This window comes from Ursus arctos, unplaced genomic scaffold (genome assembly GCF_023065955.2).
Source record: "Ursus arctos isolate Adak ecotype North America unplaced genomic scaffold, UrsArc2.0 scaffold_4, whole genome shotgun sequence".
Lineage (NCBI taxonomy): Eukaryota > Metazoa > Chordata > Mammalia > Carnivora > Ursidae > Ursus > Ursus arctos.
This window is the reverse complement of record NW_026623056.1, coordinates 35,230,903-35,258,884: the sequence shown is the minus strand read 5'-3', so window position 1 is coordinate 35,258,884 and position 27,982 is coordinate 35,230,903. Positions and strand designations below refer to the sequence as shown.

At 37.7% G+C, this 27,982-nt stretch overlaps 1 long non-coding RNA gene across 1 annotated transcript in view; it reads right to left on the bottom strand.

Moving 5' to 3' along the window:
• Nucleotides 1-1,741: 1,741 nt before the first annotated feature.
• LOC130542599 (uncharacterized) overlaps nt 1,742-27,982 on the bottom strand; it is a 114,667-nt gene continuing 88,426 nt past the window's right edge. Inside the window, exon 2 of the long non-coding RNA XR_008957261.1 lies at nt 1,742-27,982. This exon is cut by the window's right edge and continues 40,711 nt beyond it. This is a non-coding gene — a long non-coding RNA (uncharacterized LOC130542599).

The window sequence follows — 27,982 nt, the reverse complement described above, 5'->3', positions numbered from 1 at the left end:
TCATCAAGATAAAAACCTTCTGCACAGCCAAGGAAACAGTCAAAAAAACTAAGAGGCAGTCCACGGAATGGGAGAAGATATTTGCAAATGACACTACAGATAAAAGATTAGTATCCAAGATCTACAAAGAACTTCTCAAACTCAATAAATGGGAAACAAATAATCAAATCAAAAAATGGGCAGAAGAAATGAACAGACACTTTTCCAATGAAGACATACAAATGGGTAACAAACACATGAAAAAATGTTCAAAATCATTAGCCATCAGGGAAATTCAAATCAAAACCACACTAAGATACCACCTTACGCCAGTTAGAATGGCAAAAATTGACAAGGCAGGAAACAAAAAATGTCGGAGAGGATGTGGAGAAAGGGGATCCCTCTTACATTGTTAGTGGGAATGCAAGTTGGTACAGCCACTTTGGAAAACAGTGTGCAGGTCCCTTAAAAAAGTTAAAAATTGAGCTACCCTATGATCCAGCAATTGCACTACTGGGTATTTACCCCAAAGATACAGACGTAGTGAAGAGAAGGACCATATGCACCCCAATGTTCATAGCAGCATTGTCCACAATAGCTAAATTGTGGAAGGAACCGAGATGCCCTTCAACAGATGACTGGATTAAGAAGATGTGGTCCATATATACAATGGAATATTACTCAGCCATCCAAAAGAACGATTTCTCAACATTTGCTGCAACATGGACGGGACTGGAGGAAATTATGCTAAGCAAAATAAGTCAAGCAGAGAAAGACAATTATCATATTGTTTCACTCATTTATGGAACATAAGAAGTAGGAAGATCAGTGGGAGAAGAAAGGGGAGATAAACAGAAGGGGGAATGAACCATGAGAGACTATGGACTCTGGGAAACAAACTGAGGGCTTCAGAGGGGAGGGGGGTGAGGATTGGGATAGGCCGGTGATGGGTATTAAGGAGGGCATGTATTGCATGGTGCACTGGGTGTTATACGCAAGTAATGAATCATGGAACTTTACATCAAAAACTAGGGATGTACTGTACGGTGACTAACATAATATAATAAAAATTATTATAAAAATAAATAAATAAATTTCTGAGAATTGTTTTCAGTGAAGGTGTCAGTGTAATAAGATACCTCTCAGAAAACTGTAATACCCTGGAATGTGGCACGAAGTTAGATATAAATAATCATGGTTCTCTCATTTTGAAAAATAGCAAGATGATGTGACTGACTTGTCTGTCATCATATAAAATGTGCTGATTGAGCTGTGAGGGTTTTCAGTTTCTTTTGCCTCTGGTTCACCCCCAAATTCCATACCAACAAACATTTATTGAGTACCTGGCTCTGTGTTCAGAACTGCAGATAAGGGGCGCCTGGGTGGCTCAGCTGGTTAAGCCACTGATTTTTTATTTTGGCTCAGGTCATAATTTCAAGGTTGTGAGACTGAGCCATGTGTCGGGCTTTGTGCCTGTTTAAGATTCTCTCTCTTCCTTTCCCTCTGCTCCTCCCCCCTGAGCACATGCGTGCTCTCTCTCTCAAAAAAAAAAAAAAAAAAAAAAAAAGACAAAAAGGAATGAGAATGATATCCTTCCGACCTAAACCATGCAATCTATTAGAAACACATCCTCGAGTACAAAAACAATAACAACAACAACAAAGCACTTGCTTTTCACTAAAGTTACCTTTATATTCACAATGCTTTATACAGAAAGCTTCCTCTCTACAAATATGGGATTGAGTATCGATGCATAAATTCATTTTATATTTTTTGATGAAGAAGAAGTTTAATTAGTCTTTAAAAGAAAGGAATTGTCAACATGTGACTTCAGTAATTGGGCCTCAAGTATAATGAGCCCATTTAGAAATAACGCCTTCTTACATTTTCAATGACAGACACTTAATCGTTTATTCACTTAACATAATTTTTAAAAATTCATTTATTTTCATTTAATCATTTTGACCTCCCTGTGAAGCAATCAGTGTTTACCTCCATTTTTTTGGATGGGCAAGCTAATGCCTAGAGAAACTTTATTATTTGCCCATCAAATCACATGTAGAGCAATAGATAAGAGAGCTAGGAGTAAAAATCTGTCTCTGAAAAAGAAAAAAAAAATCTGGTTCAGTTCTTATTGTGTTTTTGGGCTTCAGGGATCACCGTACACATGAGAAGAATTCCAGATCCAGGAGTTCTACCTCGTGACTTCCGTATCTATTGCTTTAGATTCTATATCTTAAAACCCAAAATAAAGAGATTTATCTCGTAGGGGCAGATCATACAAATAGTTAGATTAGTATCTATAACACTGCATATACTGTTTATAAATATTTCAAGAAAATAGAATTCGAAATGTTTACCATTACAAGTACACTAAAAATATTTTAATATTTATTTGACTTAGAATGCCTTTTAGGACTTTGCAGTATCTCCATATTATGTCAATAGAAGGAGTAATAAATCAAGTTGAATCTTTTTTTTTTTTTTTTTTTTTTTTTTTTGGTCACAGCCTGCAAGTTGCTTGTTAATATTGTCAATATTTAGTATCTTTATTCAGTACTTGTTTCTTCTACATCGAGTTCAAAATATGCAACTAAGAGGTCTTGCCCTCCATGATAGCTAATAGAAACGTCTGGTTAATAGAATGCTAAGTAAGCCACATTTTACCTTATTTGATTCACAACCATTTTTAGAAATAGTAAAGAAAAATGATTACTTAAGCAAACTGCCTGGCAACACTGCCTTCAAGTTACTCCTATATGAGCTCATTCCACTTCCTATGTAGGATATAAGAACAGGAAAGAAATTTAGAGGTCTTCTGGTCTACCCACTTCTTTTTATATTTGAGGAAAGTTATACGCAAAGAGGTGAAACAACTTATTGAAGACCTTGTAACAAGTTTTCTCTACTCCAAATTTTCTTGAATTATTTAGAGGTTGAGATGGCCCTGACTTCCATTCCAGCCATGTATATGTGTTTCATATCCTGGGTACATTATAGAATATATCTTTGGTAGAGTGGTAGACACCAGCACCAATATTTTTAAATTGAGGGATTGGGGGAGTTCTGACTAGGTGACATCCTCCTGTTAAATACAATACTTGGCAATGATTTTATCTTTTTAATGTGAGTGCTTTAAATGGTAGGTTCCTCATAGGCAGTTTCAAATTTACATAAAGTTCTCAACAATGAATCATGTACAATTCAGTGCCTTTTAAGCAATGCATGTTTATCCCTGTCTTATTTAAAAGACAAACAACTTTCAATTATGAACTGATTGGTTTTAGTGTATTTATTTTCTTGGCCATTTGATTTTCTTTACCACTCCCTGATTTTTTTCCAATTTTTTTGATTTAAGTGTATTTTATTATTTATTAAATTCTCCACATGGTTTATATAGGAGAATGAATGAATGAATGAATGAATGAATGAATGAATAAATAAATAAATAAATAAATAAATAAATAAAACTGATTTTTTTACTCTGGTTTAAAAAAAAGAAAAAGTATGAAAAATAAGGACAGTGCACCATTGGCCAGCATGACCTTTCTGTTTTACTTTCTGTAAACTAAATTTACCCAAGCTATCTCCATTCACTGTGACAATATGGAAATGAAATTGGTTTAAGGATAAATGACAAATTTTGTGTTAAGACTTTTCCATGGGGTTAGGGAAAGGAGTGCATACCTACAGCCATTGTCAATAATGGATATAGATATAAAATGTGATTGCTTAAGAGCAGAATAGAGTGATAGAAATAAGGTCTCTGCATACGTCAAGACTTAACAAAACCGAGGTGAACTGGTTCAGTTAAATTGCACATAGACCAATAGGAACAGCTTTAAAAGTAAATATTTACTGTTTGAAAGCCAATACACATCAAGATAGCATTGGAATTCTTAAGTAGTCTATAATATTTTTAAAACAAGAAAAGTTCACAGATTTTTTAAAATTGAGGGCAAAGGAAATGTTCTTTCAAATTAATATCTTTTTAGCATTATAGTTAGGGAAATGATGTCCATACAGTCATGGAACATTTGATCAAAGGTTTTAAATTTAATTCACTTATACATAGCATCTTTCAAATACTGTTTTCCAGTGAAAGATAATAAAATGAGATAAAGCTTTTATGATATTGAGTGCTGAAACTTATATAAGCATCAAGGCAAAATGAAGCCAAGCCAGTGAGTGGTAAAATGTAAAAAAGAAAAAAACAAAAACAAAAACAAACAAAAAACAAAACACCAAAAAAAAAAAAACACACAAGAAAACAAAAAAACAAAACCTATATACCATTATGGTGCAGGGATAAGTAAAGATGGACATCTGGGCAAATAGGGCAAGACTAATAGTTCATATATTCATAACTTGTAATTATGTAAATAAACCAAACCCACCCAAAACCCAATTATGTCTTAACTGAAAAAAATTACTTAAAAAGGTATAAAAAGAAAATAGACTGGGAAACACAACTGTTATACTTGCAAATTTCCCAGAATATTATACAAATTATCATTTTTCTGAAAGACCAGGGAGATCTAACTGTATACTAATTAGTTAATTAAATGATGGATTCATTCATCATTCCATCACAGAATGCCTATTAGATGCTGGCACTGGTGTGGCAGAGTGTGGGACTGGGTAAATAGAACATCAAACTCCATGCCCTTATGAAGCTTATTTTCTATTTGGAAATAGAGAATATTAATTCAAGGGGGAAAATGATAATTTCAAACTGTTTTCAGTATTATCAAAGTAACAAAACAGGGCAGATATAATAGTGATTAACTACGGGTAGAGGTCCCAAAGAGGTTTACTTTATGTTGTGATAACCAGTGACTTGAGCAGGACTAATTAGGAAACAAAAATGAGAATCACAAATAAGTGTTACCTCTGTGTAGCAAAGAATTTAGAAACATAGGATAAGGAAAAATACCACAAATGAAATATTAAGTTCAGTAGGCCAATGGAAGGAACACAAAAATTCTAACAATGGAGAAAAGGAATGTTTGTCCTGTTTTCATTGCATTCCAGAGTTTAAATGTGCTCCGAATAAAATGGACACCATTAAGGTGGTGAAAGACCTGTACTCTGAAAACTCTGAAACACGGATGAAAGAAATTCAAGATGACACTATGAAATGGAAAGACATTCCATACTCATGCATTGGAAGAACAAATATTATTAAAATGTCTATACTACCCAAAACAATCTACACATTTAATGCGATCCCTATCAAAATACCAGCAGGATTTTCACAGAATTAGAACAAACAATTCTTAAACTTGTATGGAAACACAAAAGACCAAATAGCCAAAGCAATCTTGAAAAAGAAAAGCAAAGCTGGAGGTATAACAATCCCAGACTTCAAGTTATAGGACAAAGCTGTAGTGATCAAGACAGTACGGTATTGGCACAAAAACAGACACATAGATCAACGACACAGAACAGAAAACCCAGAAATAAACCCACAATTATATGGTCAATTCATCTTCAACAAAGCAGGAAAGAATATCCAATGCAAAAAAAAGACAGTCTCTTCAACAAATGGTCTTGGGAAAAGTGGACAGCAATATGCAAAAGAATGAAACTAGACCACTTTCTTACACCATACACAAAAATACATTCAAAATAGATTAAAGACCTAAATCTGAGACCTGAAACTATAAAAATCCTAGAAAATAACTTGCAGTAACCTCTTTGATATTGGCTGTAGCAACTTTTTTCTAGCTATGTCTCCTAAGGCAAGGGAAACAAAAGCAAAAATAAACTCTTGGGACTACATCAAAATAAAAAGTTTCTGCACAGCGAAGGAAACAGTCAACCAAACTAAAAGGAAACCCAAGGAATAGGAAAATATATTTGCAAATGATATATCCAATAAAAGGTTAGTATTCAAAATATATAAAGAAAGGATACAACTCAACACCCAAAAACCAAATAATTCAATTAAAAAATGGGCAGAAGACATAAGCAGACATTTCTCCAAAGGAGACAAACAGTTGCTCAACAGACACATGAAAATATGTTCATCATGACTCACCATCAGGTAAATGCAAATCAAAACTACAATGAGATATCACCTCACACCTGTCAGAATGCCTAAAATCAACAATACAAGAAACAATAGATATTGGTGAGGATGTGGAAAAAAAAGGAACCCTCTTGCACTGTTTTTGGGAATGCAAACTGGTGCAGTCACTGCGGAAAACAGTATGGAGGTTCCTCAAGAAGTTAACAATAAAACTACCCTATGATCCAGCAATTGCAGTACGGGGTATTTACTCAAAGAACACAAGAACACTAATTCAAAGGGATACATGCACCCCTATATTTATAGCAGAATTATAGAAAACAGCCAAGATATGGAAGCAGCTCAAGCATCCATCAATTGATGAATGGATAAAGAAGTTGTGGTATTCAGCCATAAAAAAGAATAAAATCTTGCCACTTGCAATGACATAGATGGAGCTAGAAAGTATAATGTTAAGCAAAACGAATCACTCAGAGAAAGACAAATACCATATGATTTCATTCATATGTGGAATTTAAGAAACAAAACAAATGAACAAGTGGAAAAAAAGAGAGATACAAATGAAGAAACAGACTCTCATCAATAGAGAACAAACTGATGGTTACCAGGGGTGAGTGGGTGAGGAGGGGGTGCATGAAATAGGTCATGGGGATTAAGGAGTGCACCGGTTGTGAGGAGCACTGGATGATATAGAATTGTTGAATCGCTATATTGTACACCTGAAACTAATACAACATTGTACATTAACTAATTAAAATAAGAACTTAAAAAGTTAAATACATACATACATAAATACAAGTCAAAAATAGAGGGGAAAAAAGAGAATAGAATGGACACTATTGCTGAAATGCAGGAAGAATCCATAAATACTTAATGTATTTTCCTTGGGTAGACTTCCCCAAGTTTTAGTCCCACTTCTCTTTGTCTTTTCCACAGACCCTTGGTTCATTTGCCTTTATTTTGTTTTTAACAAAGTTTTATTTGTCACTTCATGGGGTATAGCTTCCTCTCTAGCATGATTTTTCATTTCTTTATTTTCTAAGTAAATGTCACACTCTACCAGTTATGGCCAGAGTAGGACATGGAGAGAAAAGACAAGTGGATAGGGAATATAATGATTGTGATTTTCCTAAGGATGTCTTCAATTTTGTTCTAACAATCCTTTAAGGGTTAAAATGATTTAGTTGGGTAGGAGAGAATAAACGTTAGAAGGAATGAAATAGATAAAATGAAGGCTTCAACAATTGAGGCGGTTCTCTGCTCTTCCCTTGAAAACGAATGTGACCATGGAACATGAGCCATCATCAAGAAAAATCATAGTGCTTTGCTTTTCCACTGGCATGGTGTGAAGAATTGAAATGGGGACCAGCAATGTTCATCTTTATTCACTCTCAGGACTTTTCTCAAATATCTGCCTCCCAGATTTCTGACGTTTTCACAATTTCATCTTTTTGCCTTCAGAATCCAATACTGCCTGAAAGCAAGGACAGCTCATGACAGGAATTTTGGAGTCCTGCTTGGTAATATTCCTTTCTCTAGCATAGAATTAAGCAATGCCAGCATTTTTAAACAAGGGTTAACATTAATGTTAATAATCTAGAATGGCACTGATGACATTTTTCTTCTTTTTTTTAAGATTTTATTTATTTATTTGAGAGAGAGAGTGTGTGTGTGTGAGAGAGAGACAGAGAGAGAAAGAGAGCGAGCTGGAGTGCACATGTGCAGGGGGAGGGTCAGAGGGAGAGGGAGAAGCCGACTGACTCCCCACGGAGCGTGCAGTCCAACACTGTGATCCCTGGACCCTGGGATCCTGACCTGAGCTGAAGGCAGATGCTTAACCGACTGAGCCACTCGGGTGCCCCTGATGACATGTTTCTAATCCAACATCTGCCAAATTAAAAACACAGGAGGCTAGCCTTTTATTTGTCAGTGAAAAGGTAGGAAGTCTGTTCTTCAACAATAGGATGGGTGGCAGGGACAGAAAGAAAGTGTAGGGAAATGAGGAGTGACAGTTGACTCAACCGGAGCTGACTGAGGGAAAAGAGCTGAAGGTAAGAAGACAAGCTCTTAATTGGAGGATAAAGGTGAAGCAAGAAGGCAAATTGGCTTTGTTTAGTTAAGAAGATTAATGAGATATAGTCAGGAAGATGCTATAAGTTTTATTATGTACATTAAGTGGTTCCTATGTTAGGGATCAAAAAAGCAGCATAGCAGTACGAGCAAATGAGCCCGGCAAGCAGTTCTCAGGAGAAAAATATGAGCTGAGTGTACTGTGATGATGATAAAGGAATCAAAAAGAGCACATTCAGTTTCCCAATATTGAATTAAGCTCACCAGGTGCACTTTTACTGGCACTCTGTTATTTACCAGTATCTGTTAATGACATTCTAGAAAAGACCCACATTTTTTTTTTCATACCATTTTCCTGGTTAGAAAAAGAGTTTGGGCCATTTCTATATGTCTATATTTTTGCAGTCAATGCTACAAAGAGCTATCTGGCCGGTTTGGGGCATCTATCAAATGCCAGAGGCTGTTGGATCAGTTCAGGACAATTCTATATTTCTTTCATTTATTTCTAACCAGGTAGGTATAATAAGACCATGTAGCTCCCATTGGATTTTTAATCTATGCCAAATTGTTAACTGAAAAGTAACTAACTTACCCTAAATGTGAGTTCAGCCTAAGTTTCATTATTTTAAGTTGCCAGTGTTGCCTGTCCCTTGTATTTTTGATATACGTGTAACAGCATGGAAGGAATCTGGTCATTCTAAGCTCTTCACAATGACTCTATCAGACCTACATCCAAATCATTTCTCTATAAAAGGAATCTAAGTAAAAAATCCTTCATGTCCCATGCACATTTCAGCTTTAAGCCCAGTCCCTTCACGCTCCACTTCTTTCTCTTCATGACATTACCACTCCTAAGTGTTCCTCATGTAAAAATTTTGTAGGACACCATTTGACTAAGTAACCATTCAGAATGGCAACACTTTATGGTCATAAAAATAAAGACAAATACTCAAAATAAGTTCCATTTATGAGAAGGGCATCATTTACGTTAAAGAAAAATATCCCCTCAGTGTGTAACCCTCTCTTCAGCATTATTCCATTTATATAAACATATTTGTGTAATGGGCTCATTTTAACTGTTTTTCAGAAACTGAATAAAACTTAGCAGTCAAAAAAAAACAAACAATAAAGTATCCACACTACCAAAGAGAACAAAAGAAAATAAAAGGAAAACAACCAAAGCGAAGAGCGGAAGGAAAAGGAGGTATTCCTGTCTCTCTGTAATCTTGCTTGCTTCTTTCCCACTAAGGGAGCTGAAGGAACCTGCCAGAAATTTCACTGCAAAGGGAAAGTTTCAGAGATGAGAAGTCACTTCAAATTGACACAAGACTGTTTTATCTGTCAGTCAAGGCATGAGGTGAACAGTGGAATAGCAACAATGTCACTGAAATTATATACTTTTTCTTCAAGTGCAAAGATATTTCTTTCTTTTCTTTCAAATTATTTTCTTTTATTGATCTATTCCTATATGTAGCATAGTGTATTCTTAAGTTGACCGTACTTTGTAATAAATATTCAAATCTTCTCATGGTTCATTGACACAAATTATCTGAGTTCAAGAGCACTGAAGTCAAAGTTGGCATTGTCATTACATTGCAGTGGGCAAATGTAACAACCTTTTGCCCCTGAGGTCGTAGCTAGATATGGAATTGCTTTAGATGACTGTTTAGCTTTTCTGAGTATGATTATAGAGGATCAACAGTGGAACAGAAACAAGTACTGGAATGCTCTGTCCTGAAACATGGGGACACGTAATAATAAAACAAGGGATCAGCATTATCAGGGTTTTCTATTCCTCTCACAGCCTTGAGATTGTATTTTCCCAGTACCCAAGAGGTATAACATGGCCTCTCTATACCCAGTTGCAAAAGTAATATTGTTTCTTGTGAGGGGCAGGAAGATTTTAACCTAATCTCTGGGAGATGTGGCAGAAGGAATATACGTAGGGAGAGAAAGAAGAGAAGCTTCAATTTTAAACCCGATGAACTTTATATTGTATAAAGCTGATCCAGGGTCACTGGGGCTCCTGGCAGCTGAGATAAAAGCTGGGTTTTATTACAGATACGTGAAGAGATGAAGAAGAGTATGTACCAACGTTTCTTGAATCTATAACAATATTATGACTCAGGAAAAGGAAAACCTTTATATGCCAAAAGGAATTTGAAGCTAGGGGAAAATGAAATATTTATCATAACAATATTGAAGGCACAAGGTAATTTCCCATATGTCCATGAACAAGCTGCTTCAAAGGGTATATCTAAACAACGCATCAGAAGATGACAGAGGGATTGAAAGGAGTAAAATCTATAAAAGCATTAAAGATAGCACAATCAACAAAGGCTTATTTTCTTTGATTTCTTCCCTGAGATAGGAAGAGATTATTATCATCATTCTTGCCATTTATTGAACACCCCTTATATGCAAAGCAGTGTGCTAGCTAACACTTTTTAGTACTTTCTACAGAGGACATAAGAAACCTCATCCCCAGCTTCCACAGACCAGGTTTAATAGGGTGTCAGGGCCAAGTCAAAGGCATCCTAACAAAAAGGTACATGAAGTAGATCAATGCCTGATTGAATGAACTGCATATGTGTGAAATGGGATGAAGTCAGTCCTACCCATATTACCTCCGGAGGTGAGAATTTTGCCCCCTCCCCCAAAAAGGGGAAAAAGGAAAACAAACTACAGTCCCTTAATTCCATTAAATTCAACATATTTTCTAGTATCTACTCTGTACTTAGCTTTATGTCAGACTTATTCCAGACCTCAAAACTTTCAATTGAATCAAGAAGAGAAACTAAAAAATCAGTTAAATGGCAATACCAAACAAGTGGCTCCCTAAATCAATGTGGAAAGGAGTTTAGTGTTACTAGCTTTTATGGGGAGACACTATCCCTAAGGGTAAGAATACGAGATAACATAAGACTACAGTACTCTATCCAATCCACTGGATGCATTTGACTCCTCCATTCGGACGATTTTGAGCCTTGGGTGTATGAATTGGCTTTCGTTCCAGTGGGAATTTTTTCCTATTTCCATTTTCTCCACTAAGAAGTTAGAGGTGGGAAGTAAGCAATGGGAGTTGATGAGAATATTTGTTGTCCAGAAAGAGACAAGAGCTATTTAGTGAAGAATCCAGAATAATGAGGTCCTCCTACAGAGTCAGATGCTATGTTGTTGCTTCCCAAGATGGACCTTCCTCTGGCCAGCACTGTCTCTTACATTCCCCCAAGTATTTGTCTTTATTCCTACTTTCCCATCTTAAAGGATGCCAATAAACAATACTTTCCCAGAGACTTTCAGGAAGACACTGGAATGCTCCTGAATATTCCATCTTTCATTAGCAATTTCTGCTGCAATAAAAAAGCTTTGACATTCTTCCCTAATTGATCCAACTTTTCTTCCCAAATGTAATTAATGAAAGACAGAAAGCAAGTTTACCTTAAAGTATCTCTATAACACCTAAGTCAGTGCTGAGTACATAAGAGAAATTTAAAAATGGATAAATAAGTGATAATTGAACAGAGGTAGACAAAACTAACATCAGCCCAGAATTCTTTTAGGGTTAATACTTTGAAATATGATATATTTTTGTACCTTTATGTGAAGTTCAAGGTCAGACCATAGCTTGTAAAGTCAGTGTTACTCCTGTCTCCACTCCAGCCTACCGCCAAGCTACTGTGATCTCCACAGGGGTCCACAACAGAACTGAATACTCACCGCTCATGCCCCTTTCTTACTCAGTATGAACATTCTGAGGCTTTGCTGGTAGAACCTTATACCTTTTCTGGATTCTTAATTTTCCTATGGAAGTTAGTAACATTAATAAACACAGAAAGCATATGTTAGCAAAGGGCAATGGGAAATATGGAAGAAAGATGGTCAAAAAGAGGAATCAAAGCAATGAAACATTTTTATTCCAACTGTCAATTCTCAGAGAAGATTAAGAGTTTTTTTTCATTAGATAATTTAAAGAAAGATACCAAGAAACTTTTCTAGAATATAAAGTATGATTTCCATGTGGTCTATAACTGTCAAAGGTGGGTGTGTAAAGGACTATAAGAACACTACTATTTTTTTTAATATTTTACGTATTATTTTGACAGAGAGAGAGAGGGAGAGAGAAGCAGAGAGACAGGGAGAAGCAGACTCTCCACTGAGCAGGGAGCCTGATGTGGGACTCGATCCCAGGATCCCAGGATCATGACCTGAGCTGAAGGCAGATGCGCCACCCAGGCGCCTCAGAACACTGCTGTCTTTAATGTATAAAAGTTATTGTGAACTTCATCACACAAACCAAGCACATATGCTCCTGTTTTACTGCCATTTTGTTGATCTTTTCGTTTCTTCCTTTACCTACACCCTAAGTCATTTGCCTCCCTTGCTGATTCTGAATTTACTTCTCTTAGAGATCTCAGTATTGAGAAATGGAGGCCCAATATAAGCCACTGAAGAGGACAATCTAACAAAAGGAATAGGGTGCCCCAAATTCATAACTAAGAAATACATGCAAAGTTTTTCTTGCAAAATACCTATGTAACACTTGCACATGAATTTACTACAAATGCATGTCTTAACATTACTGACTTCTCAGCCAATATGACTTTGAATATATTAGCTGAGTATTTCCACATGCATTTTAACAATAATGACTATTTTTGCACAGCATTTAAAAATATCTGTACAGTAAACAGTTTTATAATCACTTTAGTTTTTCCCAAAAGTTTTTCAAAAGAGGGGGGGAACGCAAGGTATTTTAATACATCTGGGATTAAAACAGACTAAATTTGAATTAAATGCAATACATGCTTATGATACACACAACTACAATGTGGCTCATGAGTGATTTGAGGTTGAAAGCACCTAGAGGGATATCAAATCCTTCTATCTCTTACCTTATCTCCCATTGCTCTCTTGAATGCGTTTGGAAGGGATGTTTCAGCATTTGACTTCTAGACACCCACCACTTCCGAGTCAATGTCACCTCCAAATTATTCTATCTGCAGACTAAATGTCATTAACCACCACCCAATTTCCACTAAGTTAGCTAAATTCTCTTTTTTCACAACCCATTTCACTATACAGTTCTATCTGTATCCTTTTTATCAGAGTAAATTATTTCTCCCTCCATTAAGTGTTTATGGCTTTCAAACACGTACATACATACCTTCCTTGGCCAAGCTGTACAGACATAATTCTTTCAAACTTTTCCCATAAGTCAGCTTCTTTCCCCTAATCAATTGTGAGACTCTTCTTTGGATCCCTTCCAATGTGTCTACTTATTTTTGGTAGTCAGACAAACCAAACCGAATGGAGCTTTCTGGAATAGGTCTCATGAATGTCATTGAGAGTGGAACTGTCACTCTCTATTCCATGATGAAATGCTCTAAATAGAGTGCACCCAAAAATAACACTAGCCTTTTGGGTACCACATCACACTAAAAATGTGCCATCTTTTCCTTTTTTCAGCCTTATATCTCCGGATGTCTCCCCAGTATCTCAGGATAAGTCCTCATCAGTTCAAAGATCCTTAAGAGAGGTTATTTTTCAGTGTTCCTTGTCAATATTCCCAATTTGTCCTTTTAATTTTAAATCTTGTTTTGTTTTATACAATTCCTGACGGGGTTCAGGGTAAGCTGCCCCAGACTGTGCCACCTTGGCATGTGGATTATTTCAAGCTAAAGATGATCTAGGCCCAATGGATTCAGGAGGAGCTTTCTGCCTCCACCTTAACAGCCTAAAAGAAGTTAGATAGGAAGCCTGTAACAGGAAGAGAGCTATTACCAAAGCTACCTTTTTTTTTTCCTCTTATGTAAGGATTTCTACAATGCAAAATATTGCTTACCAATTAGCTCTTCTCATCTTCCTGAGAATTGTCTTCCTCCCCTTTGAAGTTCCCTCCCTCCTTATCCCTTACTCAGGATGGCATAAAAGCTCAGTTGCCTGACTGCTGGGGAGACTCTCATGTCTTTGGGGGGCTTCTGTACATATGTAATTAAATTTGTTTTTCTCTCATTAATCTGTCTTATGTCGATTTAATTATTAAGCCAGCCAAAGAAACTAGAAGAAAAGAAGGAAAAAGTTTCCTCCCCCATAGTCCTTAGGCTATTTGTGATTTTCTGGTACACATGTATACATCCACCCCAGAAAATTCCCAGGGGGCTTTTGCAGACCACAACTATTTCTTAGTATCTCCACTGCTTATGTCTTTCGCTAAGTATACAACTTTCTTCTCTGACCCTTTTCGGTTTAGCTCAATAAATATCTATCAAATTTCTCCACCGCCATGCACGGTATTAAACACTGGGAATATAGCAGTGAAGAAGAGATAATTCCTTTAGGAGAGAAAGCCACATAAATGTAATATGAATATCACGTAATTCCTTTGTGAGCATCCAAGTACAATTCCTCCTTTAGTTTGCTTATGCCCTAAAAGCACCATTTATTTCTACCTGTATTGTTTCCATGCTGGTTTAATGAATGTCTCTGAATGACTCAGTTAATGTGTCTTTGCCTCTGTGACTGAAAACAAGCAAATAGACCCCAAGGACAAGGAGCAGGAGTGTTTCATCGGGTGTGGGTGGTACAGCCTACATCCTGGGTCAGCCTTGCTAGGTGGAAAAACATCCCTCTGCAGTGGGCTTTGGTAAACAACGCTGTTTCCAGAATGCCCTGTAGAAACAAAACCTTCCTCTAGAAATACCAATGGGCATTGGACGCAATTCCTATCATGGATGATTTGCTTCAATTTGCCCATTTTATGTTTCAGCTTTGTTTGTTTTACATTTAAATTTAAAATTTTACTCTCATTGAATAAGAAAAGTTTCAAACTGGAAGGCAGCTTGATAGGAAAAGAAAAAAAAAAGGAAAAGAAAGAAAATATTATAAGAGGAGAAACTTGGACTTTCATCCGGGTCCTAGCACACCTTTACATCAGAGCATGATTTTGATGAATCTTGTCTTTGCCCTGAAACCACCAGCATTCAAATACAGCACAAAAGGGAAAATCACTCCACCTTTCTGTGCCTCGGTTTCTTCATGTGCAAAGTGGTGACAATAATCTTGTCCCTGTCAGAGTTTGTTGCAAAGATGAAAGGTGTGGTAAAGCATTCCTTCATTCCCTTCCTGGCCCGCATCAAATGTTCCATAAATATCGTCTGTTACTACTGTGCGGGGCTGACTCTTTGGTGATTATTTCAGGTTGATTTGCTAACATCATAGTGGCACTCCTGAAAAGTAAACAAACCTTCCTTCCTTGTCTTTCTCATAAGGTTTATTAATGTGTACCTATCATTCACCATGGCGGGCCAACTTCCTGTTATGGTTTTCAGGTCCTCAGTTACCTTGTTTCCTGAGTGTGAAGTTCTCAGCGTCTTTCCCCGGAGCCAGGAAAAACAGCGAGCAGGAGGTGAAGAGGTGCTGCTTTGGTGCTAGGAGCCGACCTTGTTTCCTCCACTCACCCTGCTTCCTGCTCCTTCTCTGACCTCCTCTGCCTCACCACCTTGGTCCATTGACCCACTGCCCAAGGGCTTCTCTCCTGCACCAGTTTTTCACTTCTAACCCCAAAACCCAGAGGCATAAATGCCAATGAGCTTTGCATTTCCGAGCTGACATCTTATCAGCTGATAAATTTTATGCTGCAGTTGTTTTTCTCCAACCTAGATTGAAAACCTCTAAATCAGGGATTGTGCTGTCTTGCATTGCTTTTTCTGCATCACATAAATCATCGACAGATAAATCATCTTAACGACACTGCCAACTAACCCTGTGTCACACTGCCAGGCCCTCCTTTCAAACTGTGTCCATTCTGGCTTAATTGGCTTCGAATCCCATCTTAATATTTAAAGAAAAATGAATTAAATTAAAAAATTGTGACATAGACTATTTAATTCTAGACGAGAAGCATAATATTGCCTTTATTTCTATAAGAACTTCTTGACAAATAAATTATACATGTTTAGATTGTTTTCATAAAATGTTTCCTATGTCATCCATATTGTTAAAAAAAGAGACAACAGAGGGGCGCCTGGGTAGCTCAGATGGTTAAGCGTCTGCCTTCCGCTCAGGGCATGATCCCAGGGTCCTGGGATGGAGCCCCGCATCCAGCCCCATACTGGGCTCCCTGCTCAGCAGTGAGTCTGTTTCTTCCCCTCTCTCTGCCTCTCTCTCCAACTTGTTCTCTCTCTCTCTCTCAAATAAATAAGTAAAATCTTAAAAAAAAAAAAAAAAAGACAACAGGCCCAAAATGGAGTCACTTGTGTTAAGCCCACATCATCAAACTGAGACCTAAGATTTAATGCCTAACTTAATTATAGTTTCAACCTCTCCCAGGAGTGGAATCTTAAACAAGTGAACCTGGAATTACCTGGCCGGCACTAGTGAGGTAGTCTGCCTGATAGGCCCCTGTCAGCCACTAAAGGAAGGTAAACCTTGCTCTACTCTCTGCTAGTAATTTCCTGGTCCTGCTCCCTTCTGCCTATAAAAGTCTTTCATTTTGTACAGCCCTTTGGAGTTCTTTTGTATGCTAGATGGGATGCTGTCCGATTCGTGAATCGTTGAATAAGCCAATAAGATCTTTAAAATTTACTTAGTTGAATTCTGCTTTATTAACAATATTTTTATCACATCCAGAAGAAATGTATACATGGTTTTATCACCCCTTTCTTCATATTAGAGTCTACTATAGAAGTATTTATTCACCAGATATTAATAATTGGTATCATGTTTCTTATTCTCCAGTCTCCTGGATTTATTATTATAGCTCCCTTTGCCTACTTGCCATTTTTTAATTTAAGCACTCCCCATAGTCTTCAAATGACTTATTAGGTGGGTTACATTATTGTCCCATTTCTCATAACTTCTTTAAATATTCTACATGTTGATATTTTAAGACGCTGTTCCTTCTGTTTTTTCTTCTTCTTCCCTCTCTCTTTTTTTGTCAATTCTCACTTACAGATATTCACACATGTTAATATTTATCTGTCAGGTATTTTGACAGGTAAATATTTGTATATAATATTGTCACACACAAACTATAGCATATTGATAAAATATTTACTGAAGATGAATTTTTTATATCCCACTAAAATATTTGCCTGGCAATGATTTCACAGTTCAACGATTTCTTAGAGAATTGGCTTTGACCTCAAAATTTCAGCCAATTAGCATGTTTACAGAAATCATTTCTTATTCACTTAACATAACTACAGAGCCATGTTCATTGCTCTGAGGCGCATTAGCGTCCAGTGATTAGCCCCTTCTTTGACTCTCTTTTAATTAGAATAAACAGGAAAGAAACCAGCTTTTAGTCTAAATATCTTGTTCTCTTATAAAATACCAAGACAATGACCTTGGCGAAGAGCATCTCAGAATAAATTTCTAAGGAGGTTAGCGCAAGTATTTGTTGAGGTCTTCCGTGAAACCTTTCAGGAATGCGAAGAAAGTAATTCTACACCAAACTTTATCAAATAGAAACTGAAAGTACTGCAATTATTATTCTTAAGTTATTCAAAATGAAAATATATCCACATCGAGGAGACAAGTGGGGAGCTGGTTGTGGGCTAGACACATAGTAGGTATTCAAGAAACATTTGTTCAATGGATGTCAGAATACAGGGATTCAGACAACAGGGGGAAAAGGCCTGGGACGAAACGGTAATACTAATAATAAGTAATATTTGCTGAATTCTCTCTGGGTACCAGGTAAGTATTTTATATGTAATATTATATTTAATCCTCACAGTGACTATAAGAGGAGGAGGTATCATTCAACCCACTTTACAGATAAGGAAACTGAGGCTCACCCAACTTAGTTAAGTCACAGAGCTAGAAAGCAGCAGAGCTGATATTTTAACCTAGGCTTCTTAGACTCTAAAAGCATCACTCTCAAACACTGTTTGCTTCCTCTCATGACCACCACACCTTCTATCCAGCAAATGGAGGAAGGGGAGGGAAGGATCTGGGCACAGGGTCTAGTAACAGGCACAAAATTTGTAGAAAGACAGAAGCTTGGTATTTACCAATCAATGTCTCAAACTTTTGTTGTTGTTGTTTTTTAGTTTTTAGTTTTTTGCTTTTTTTTTTTTTTCAGGCCAGAACTGGTTTCTGAATAGGAAATGCATCTTGTATCTTAATCCAAAAGTAGAAATGAACACCCTCAAGGGAAGAGAGGAGTAGCAGAGCCTGGCAGTAACTGCCACAGGTTGCATATAAATAGTTTAGGGGGCTCAAAAGAGAAATTGAGGGGAAAATGCAGTTTATAGATGACATGTTGAAAGCAGTTATTCAGAATGAAAATTGTACGCATAGTCAAAAATCATCCCTAATTTAGAAAATTATTGATGGCTGTAAAACTTATCTAGATATATTTTACAAACCACTCTGCAAATAAAATAAACTAGCACTCTGAGACTCACTGAAAATTTAGGCTGAGCAAGGTACAAAATATAGACATAAATCTCTTCCCAGTTGCTTCTATTTAGGTCAAGCTTGTTAGAGAATGTCGAGATCTATTATCAGCCAGATAAAGGATTTTACCAAACTATGTTCTGAATAATTAGGAGAAATCAAGCACAATCTCATATGCATTTAAAACTTTGGTTGAATAATATTAGGCTCCTCTCTGTTGACAAATGTCTCTCCCCTCTAACCCAAGAGTGTGATGAGCTCCGCCCTAAAGGCAGGGAAAATGCTAGGCCTGTCATGGAGCAAACAATCCTGAACCCAAACCTAAGGCCTCCCCCTTTGAAGAAGCTAAGTGTCGTTCCTGCTCACCTCCCCGCCACCTCCGAATAGAAAGCTCTGGATATGGTGGCTATGATCTGAGTCTAGGGAACTCTGGCTGAGCTGGAAAAAGAATCAGAAACTCACTGCAGTTTAGGCAAGTATTTTTACACTTCCCCTGTGACAGAAATATCCCCCTATGGGGAGATGTAGGCTGCTGATCCAACGTTTTGATGATGTAGTTTTTATGATACAACACATTTTCTTCTATAACTTAGGCTCCTTGACATAATTTTCTAACTTCCATGACACCCAGCACCAACACTCTACTTTGTAGGTGCTCAGTAAATGATGTGACATCAACAACATAGTAAAACTTTGACACGGCTCTGAATGATGTTTTTTTTGTTTTTTGTTTTTTTTTCTGGGTGGGTGGGGTGGGGTGGAGTGGGGTAATCTAGAGCCGTAGTTGAGTACATCAGTCACTGATGTACAAATTTGTACATTTGTCACTGATAATAGCTGTGCAAATCAAACATCGTTCTACTACAATTTAGCTCTGGTTTGGCCTATACAGAATTCCAATTACGACAAAATATTTAATCTCTGGAGGAGTAATATGTGTGTATGTGTCTCTGCATATATAAAAGTCCAGACAGCCAAAGTCCTTGAAACATTCAACATCTGCTCAGCCAACATTTCAAGGGTATTTAAGCTTAATGTCACCAATATTAATTCGCATATAATATAAAAGTTTCAGCCTCAACATTTGCTTAATAGTTTTGAGTTGACCATTAACTGTCCATGAGTACAGGACCAGTCTACTGGCAGTTGTGACAGAGTGTGATAATATTAGCAAAGAAAGTGCAAGAGGTTGTGGCCAGGGAGTAAATGTCCAGGAAGAGACCCGGGAAGGGCGTTTGATGGAAATCAAGGAGAGGAGGGAGAAGGGAGAGGCTGTAACTGGGGAAAACAGTGCCAGCAGCGTTCACAGAAATGTAGTAAAGAAAGAGAATTGTATCAGGGATGCTGATGGAAGTGGTGGAGAGGACAGCCTGTTATTTCACATATTTGGAGATGGACTGGCAAAGAGAATAATGAGTATTTCCGAAATATAAGTTATTTCTCTTGCACTGAAGGAGGAAGCCTCTCTAGCTCCACTTGCCACCAAACTGCCCCACTTCCAGTGTCTTCTAGGTAAGTGTCACCTTCATCTGCAGACCTTGTCTGTCCCTGGCAATGGCTGGAAGGCACTTGCCCTGGCCTCCTGTGAGTATGTCATCTAATGAAGACATCTATTAATATGGGCACATTACAGCTCGCCATCTGGCTCTGCCTCTTGGACCGCTCTCCTCCCTATAGATCTGCGCACACAAAGCGTGCTGTGCCTAATCAATTATTTATCCATTCCCCTCACTCCCATAACAGACCCAGCCTCCGCTCTCTGCTGCAAGGCTGCTGAGGGCTGATGGCACACATTTCAGGCCTTAAACACTTTTCCACCCAAACCAAACATTGAGCACCATCATGTCCTCAGACTGTCCTTGTTTTGTCCTTTTTTCTGGGTCCCCTTCTTCCATATATAGTGAGAGTCCTTGTAGTACACATCATATGCTCTAAACCAGAGCTGTGAAACCAAAGTCTCTGAACCTAGCCTTTCCTCCAATTTGTGACGATGGCAAGTTGGTTAACTTTGCTTATCTCAGTTTCCGTATCTAAAAAAATTGGGATGATCGACCACCTAACCCCTCTCACCATTAGAATTGCTTGCTTTGAGTATTCAGTGAGTAAGTATCCATGGAGACTATGGTACCTGGTCCATGATAAGCATGGCAGAATTATTGCTTTGTTGTTATTTTCCCCCTTCGGTCTGCCCCCACACATTAATCTGCTCATTCTTTTCCACATTCGTCTTCACTTCTCTTACAGGTTCTGTAACAAAAATAGCCTTTATCTCTTCCACATCATCCCTCCGTACCTTTCCAGCCTTACCCTTTTAAACAGCAATAGTAGACCGTCCCTCTGATTTGCTCTTAATCCTTCTGCTACTTTCCTTTTCATCTTTACCCTTCTTGTACACCCTTATGTTCTTTTAACTCTCTAATATTCCTCTTTTCTGCCTCTTTTTGTCACTTTAAAGCTTGTTTCTAGGCAAAAAATCAAGAATGAGCTAAACTACTATAGTGACTTTAATTTTCATGGTGTCTTGTAATGGCAGTTCTTTTTTTGGAAAGTATAAATACCAAATTCTTATTTGGATCATTAGAAAACATTAAGTATTCTATCCTCAAATAAAGCGGAGACTGTTTTCCAGTTGTGGCACCACGGAGCAGTCTCATTATGAAAATCAGCCAGAGAGATGAGAACTCTTTCCCTCCCTCCATAGGCTTATCTCCCATCTTTCCTCCTCCCCTGCTTCAATTTTGCAAGAAATATCCTTTTTTTATTTTTATTTTTTTAAAGATTTTATTAATTTTTGTGAGAGAGAGTGAGCGCGAGCTGGTGGCGGGGGGGGGGGGGGTGCAAAGGGAGAAGCAGACTCCCTGCTGAGCAGGGAGCCCTATGCACAGGGCTGGATCCCAGGACCCTGGGATCATCATGTGAGCCCAGATGCTTAAACAACTGAGCCAGCCAGGTGTCCAAAATATCCTTTTTTAAATGAAAGTATAAAATACTTGTTTTAACTTCAGGCTCTCTATCCATAACTCATTAAAAAAAAATATGCTGTTGACCAATCACACCTCAGAAATTAATTTTTTTGACTTGATATTTCTCCGGACCTTTGGTTTAATGACTACTGGTCCAATTCAGTGATTCCGTTTCAAAAGGGCGAGCTCTACCGAGCTCTACTTTTTGGTGAGTATCCTGGCTGACATTTATCCATCTGAGAGTTATGCAGATTGGTAAGAAAAAAAATTCCTCCAACAAAGGACTTTATAGATCACTTATGCATTTATTCAAAATTCATTCATTCCAGTATATACCAAGATCCTCCCTGATCACTAAGGAAGATACAGCAAAAAACAGGTGTACGCTTCTCCTTTCTCCTTCACCGAGCTTACACGGATAGGCCTGATTTTAAGAGACACCAAACATCAGGGGCAATATTCTCAATTTGGTAGAATAACTGCTCTGTGGGGAAGAAAGTGGTGATGCCAAAATGCAAATATCTACAGAGCGCTGCTCCTGAGGGCATACTGCTCTATCTGTGTTTAATGAAGATTGGGCTATGGGCCTGTGTCTCAGTGAATGGCTGGTTCTATGTGTTTTTGTAAAATAATAAGATGGGGAAATGAATATTTATGCCATCTTTGATTCTTCTAAAATTTCCGCCCAACTGTCTGCCTGTGCTTTAATACTGTCATTAATAATACAAATTAGAATAACGTAATTAAATGCCCTGGGGCATCACCTGAGTGTTTCTGTACAACTGTGATGCCCTGGGGCTCCCTGATCCTAATGGTCTCATGGCTCGCACTTCACATGAACAGATCCAGGTTGGCTCTTTTATTTCTTGCTTCAAACTGCCTCTCTGCTACAGTTCTTTGGCTCTGGCTGCAATTAGATTCACACTTTACTGTACTGTAAAAATCTCATTTGATGATCCATATCCATCCTCTATAAAACTTGGCTCCGGCAGAGGCAAGAGAAGCCCTTCACCCATGGCGTGCAAGGCAACATCCAGGGCAGAGGATTTTGACTGTTCTGTGCCTGATGAGGCCATCAGTGACATTAATGTCTCCATGCACCAGACGTACTATCGCCATATTATATACTGCAGGATCACTGAAGCTACTTTGAATAGAGGATAAAAATGCCATTCACTTCACACACTGAGACCGAACGTTTTACAAGCCTGCTCCTCCCAGCAGGACTGGATTCTTTACATAGTGAGGGAAATACACAGGGGGAAAAAAAATTAAGAAAAGAACCAGAGGTCCAGGCTGGAAGAGGAAATCAGACCTTCACAGAAGGCTTGAGAAACAATTTAGAAGTGAGATATGGAAGTCACGGTGAAGATTTAAAATGCAGAGTAAACTGAAACATATAAAGACAAATAGTAAAATGTATGGTTTTTACAAGACTGAAAAACAATCCAAAGGGGTTATGGGATAATGTGTTGAGGGTACTAAAGCGCACAGGCTCTCAAACAGACGCTAGATGTAGAGAATCGTTTCTATCTTTTCTTTAACCTCTCTTCCACACCCTGCAGGGATGAGTCTCAGGCTCAAGGTTACTCCCTTCTTATTCCACTTTCTTCACCCTCCCTGTACAATCATCTGGCGACTGAGACTAATGCTCTGTGAGACTTTCTTGGCCAGGAGAGCAGGGACTGCAGAAGGATGACTGCTTTTGGCAGAGGCCCAGAGTGGAAAATTTATTTACTGCCTTGTCGATGTGTAGTGAGATGGGCTGCTGCCTCTCCACATCCATTATAAAGTGCTCGTGGGGCTAGAGAGAGAACTTTAAAAGAGCTTTGGCTTTGGTAGCCTACAGTTCCTAAAACTCAGAGGATAAGGAGTCATAATCCAGGACCAGCGTGGAGCTCTACGAGCTGGAACAATGGCAAGGAGAAAGGAACCCACCACACTCTTGCTCCGCGCGGTGCCTGTCTTTGAACCTTTACCCAAACTGAACAGGTACAAATACACATATCTGCCCCTGTGATGTCTTCAAGTAGAATAAATAACATTTGAATGCTAGCTTTCCTTTTTAGGAAATAATATTTATCTAGCAGTTTTTAAAATACTTTAACCTTCAGCCCTAATTTTAAAGCTAATGGGAGTTTGTGATTCATTAGGAACTTTAAAAATTAAGGATCATTACTTTTGCTAAATTTAAATTTAAATTACCTGGGCTACTCAATTAATCAACCTTTAAACAATATTAAAACAGTCAAGGCCTGTCACACTCTTATCTGATGGAAGATGATTCAGTTTCCAGCCAAACTGACAAACCACTCTGAAGGGAGATAACTTAATAAATTCTACCAGCATTACTCACTCGGCCTTTTCTTCCCCCTTCTTTTTTGTAACGAAGAAGAGACATATGTCTGAGCTGAAATGGCTGTTGCCATCTTACTCTCCCGTCTGGCTGTCACATGGCTAATTGTCCTAAAACAGCTGGATGAGGCAATAGCATCTTTAATGACTCAGCTTAAATATGGTCAGGCAGGGAGAGCTCAACTATACGTCCTGCCCCCACACAGCAAAATATCTTCCAAGAAAATGTGCTTTTAATAAATTTCGTAGCTGTTAATCTTTTTTTCTTTTTCAGATCAATGTGTCTGTGCTTTTAATGATATCCCTGTGTAAGAGTTTTAGTTTCTTTTAGAGATATCTGCATAAACTGCCTTTCCAGAAAAAAAAATGTTTTATTCAGGATGCTGAGCATTCTAGTTTGTGATCAGCACTAGCAACATGCTGCATGTTATAATAATGTTTATCAATCTAGAATTTTGTAATCCCCCATTTTACTAAGTCTTTCCTTCATCATCCTGTTAAAGGCTAATAGATGTTTATGTGATAACAACTTCACATTTTTGAGAGAGGGCAATATGTGAATAAATGGTAATATCGATTCACTGGTTAGGAAGAATACTCTTATAAGCAGAACATCTCATCTCTGGTCATTCCTCATGAAGGCTTCATATATAAGGCTTAATATATAAGATGCTTACTTTCTACAGTGAGTATGGGCAACATGGTTTGGCTCTTCTCTGGGAGTTAAGGTGCTTACTCTCTAAATCAAGACTTAGGAATGTACAGGCTGTTATTCTAGATTCTAAAACTGCCTTTGTTAATTATATGCATATAAATGTTCAATCCCCTTTTAGAGTCTTCCTAAATTACCTGCTTAATATTGCCCAGCATCAGTGATTTTCATAGGTTAATTATTCCCCACATAAAATAGCATGAGCTTTGTCCAGTCAAAATTTGTTGCCTTCTGGGTGTTATACGCAACTAATGAATCATCGAGTCTTACATCGGAAACCGGGGATGTACTGTATGGTGACTAACATAATATAATAAAAAATCATTAAAAAAAAATTTGTTGCCTTGTCGTTTAACTTTCCTCCTCTGGTTCAATGAAACAGAGTAAGGTGAGGAGTCACTGACCATCTGTCTAAAAACAGTACCCCGTACTCATGGAGCAATGTGTTTACACCAGCTCTTCATACCCATAGACACAAGATGGCTCTCTGGTTGGAGAGAGAAAAGGGAGGGACAGAAAGATCACCAGTTTTATTTGGATACCTCTACTCTTTACAGAAAGAACAGTCTGTCCTGGGTGCTACCTGCCCTATAAAGTGTGAGGTAGCCCAGAAAGGGCATGTTTCATTTGGCTGAAGAATCAGAGGGAAGGTCGGGGAGGGATAATGGCCAGTTTTAAGTCTAGATGAGAACAGGAATCATCCAGCAGGCAGATCCCCACCGTATAACATCCTTATATGCTGTTTCCTTTTCTCCAATCCTACACTGACACCCAGCTGGGAGTGATGCTCGACTTCAACATCATCTCTGTAAAAGTAGTCTACCAGTTCACAAAAGACATGTATTTCTTTTATTTACCTCCAAAAACCGCCATCCCCCCTCTATAATCTATTCCCAGGACCACAGAACATCCATTCCACATCATTTGTCTTTTTCTTCAGGTCTCTAATGTTCTTTTGTCCCTCTGCTGTTTATAGTCCTTAATGTTCGAGGTGAATTATTGTTTTTTTGAAACATAGTAGGTGCTTAATAAACATCTGTGGAAATGAACTGCAAGGTCAAGTCTCTCTAACTCAGCACTCAAGGCTAACATTTCTAACTGCATTTTTGACATCTTCATTTGGTTGACTCACTGATACATTTAATTAAAATGCCAAAAACGGAACTCTTGATTCCACTGCCAAACCAGTCTCTCCCTCTGAATTTACACACTCAGGAGAAGGCATCATCACCCACCGAGTTCTTTAAGGTGAAACACTTGGAGATACTTCTGTCTTCCTTTCTCTCTCATCTGTCACATCCAGTTTATCAATAATTTCTTTTGGTTTTTAGCTCCAAAATATCATACTGGATCTGTCTACATCTCTCAGTTCCCAGTGATGCCTACTTAGTCTGGAAAACCATGATCTCACCTAGCTCCCTAGAGTCACCAGCCCCTGCATGAGTTTTCTTTTCTACCTTGTCTTGGGTCACTCGATCGCCTACACATTTACTATCCTCACCATACTCAGGCCAATGGTCCCTACCTGCCAAGAGCTTACATTCTTACGTGGAGAGAGAGAGAAAAAAAGTGGAGATAAATAATCACAATATTCACAATCTGTGGTTACATGCTATAAAGAAAACAAACAAGCAACTCAGGTAAAGAATGGGAGAGTGTTTTGATTCTTCTCATCCTTTGACACTCAGTAAAAGTTATCTCCTCAAGGAAGACTGCTGTGAGGAGCCTTTCGTAAACAAGGTCCATTATTATTGTCTTAGCACACAGGAGAACCTCGATTTTAGTTATTACTGCGTGGATGAATCTCACCCTCATCGTTGCTTTCTAATTTTATCTTCCTGGTAAGTCAGTTTTATTCTTCACTGCAGATACTAAAAGTGTCAGTCTTTCTACAAAATTTTTAAACAAAGAAACCATGGACCAGGGTGTGCGTATGTGTGTGCGCGCGTGCGTGTCTGTGTGTGAGTGCGCGTGCGTGTCTGTGTGTGAGCGCGCGTGCGTGTCTGTGTGTGTGCGCACACGCGCGTGTGTTCTGTTAAGCTAAAATCAACTTGAATTTATATCTCAGCTTTTTTTATACCCTGAATTACTCATTCTTTTTTACTTTCTGTCTCAGTAATCAGATTCTATATTGGTTTATTTTCAGTGACCAAAAATTTAGAGAAAGTTGTCAGATGGAATAGTTGAAACGTCAGTTACAATAGAGCACAGGTATTAGTTTAAAATGTATCTTTTGGCTCATATCGCAGGTAGTTTAAAAATAAATATATCATTTAAGGTTTGGGATATATATATATATATATATATATACACACACACACACACACACACACACACACACATATATGGGTTTCTATTTTGTTTCTGTATTTTAAGATTGGCAATCACCATTTGAGTAGCTTGACAGGCCTGTTTTTAGCTCAAAATGTACATCCCTTTTAAATTATAAAATCCTATGCTCCCATGTTACCCATCTATATTGTGAAAAAGTGGAAATAATTAACTATTCCATCTAGTGATTCTCCTTTAAATTCAGACAGCATTTTGAATTAGATTGCATAAAGAGACAGAGAGATTGTTTCCCATCAAATGAGGGATATTTCCTCTCCTAACATCATCTTTTTTTGGGGGGGGGGGTCCTATTTCAAATGACTCTTCCCAAGGAGCTATTTGTAATGAATCATCTCATTGAATGTAGCAAACTCAAACTCTGTCCTTTCCCTTTGATGATCTCTTCTGGCTGAGTGACCTGGAGGTATAGTAGAAACTCAACACATTTCATGGATATATGTCCTTCACACTCTGTTAGAATATTAAGAAGGCCTATTTATTACTAACCCTGTCCCATCTTAGATGGTGAAAGTAACATTCAATAAGTCAGCACATAGTTACGCAATGCTTTATAAGGACTCCAATAGGGACAGCTGAGTAAATACTTGTCACATTTTGTATATTGTATTGTGTAAACATAGAGAAATTTCTAAATAAGTTTGATTTAAATTAGTTTTCTGAAGTGTCAAAAAGGTATCAACTCTATTGTAATGGGACTCATAAAAGTAAAACATTAGAATAACAAAGAAATAGAAGAACATGTTATTAAATGTCTAACCTTGAAAATAAAACTTCTCTGATGTGAAATAAAACCCAGACTACATAAACACAGACACACACACATTTGCCCATTAAAAAAACAAAGGATACGCACACTGAATGATATGACATAGATATTAACTAAATAAAAATATATATTTATGTGTTCATATATGATAGGATAAAGAGACTGAATCTAAGTGTAGAAAAATATTAATATCATGTCATGGTGGTGTTTTTGGGATTTTTAATTTCTAAATACTTTCCTGCGCTTGCCAAAATTTCTGGTCTGAATGTTGAATATAAGCTTTTGCAAAAGTTAGACTGTAACAACCCATAGATCCTGATTAATCACAGCTAGCAGTATAAGAT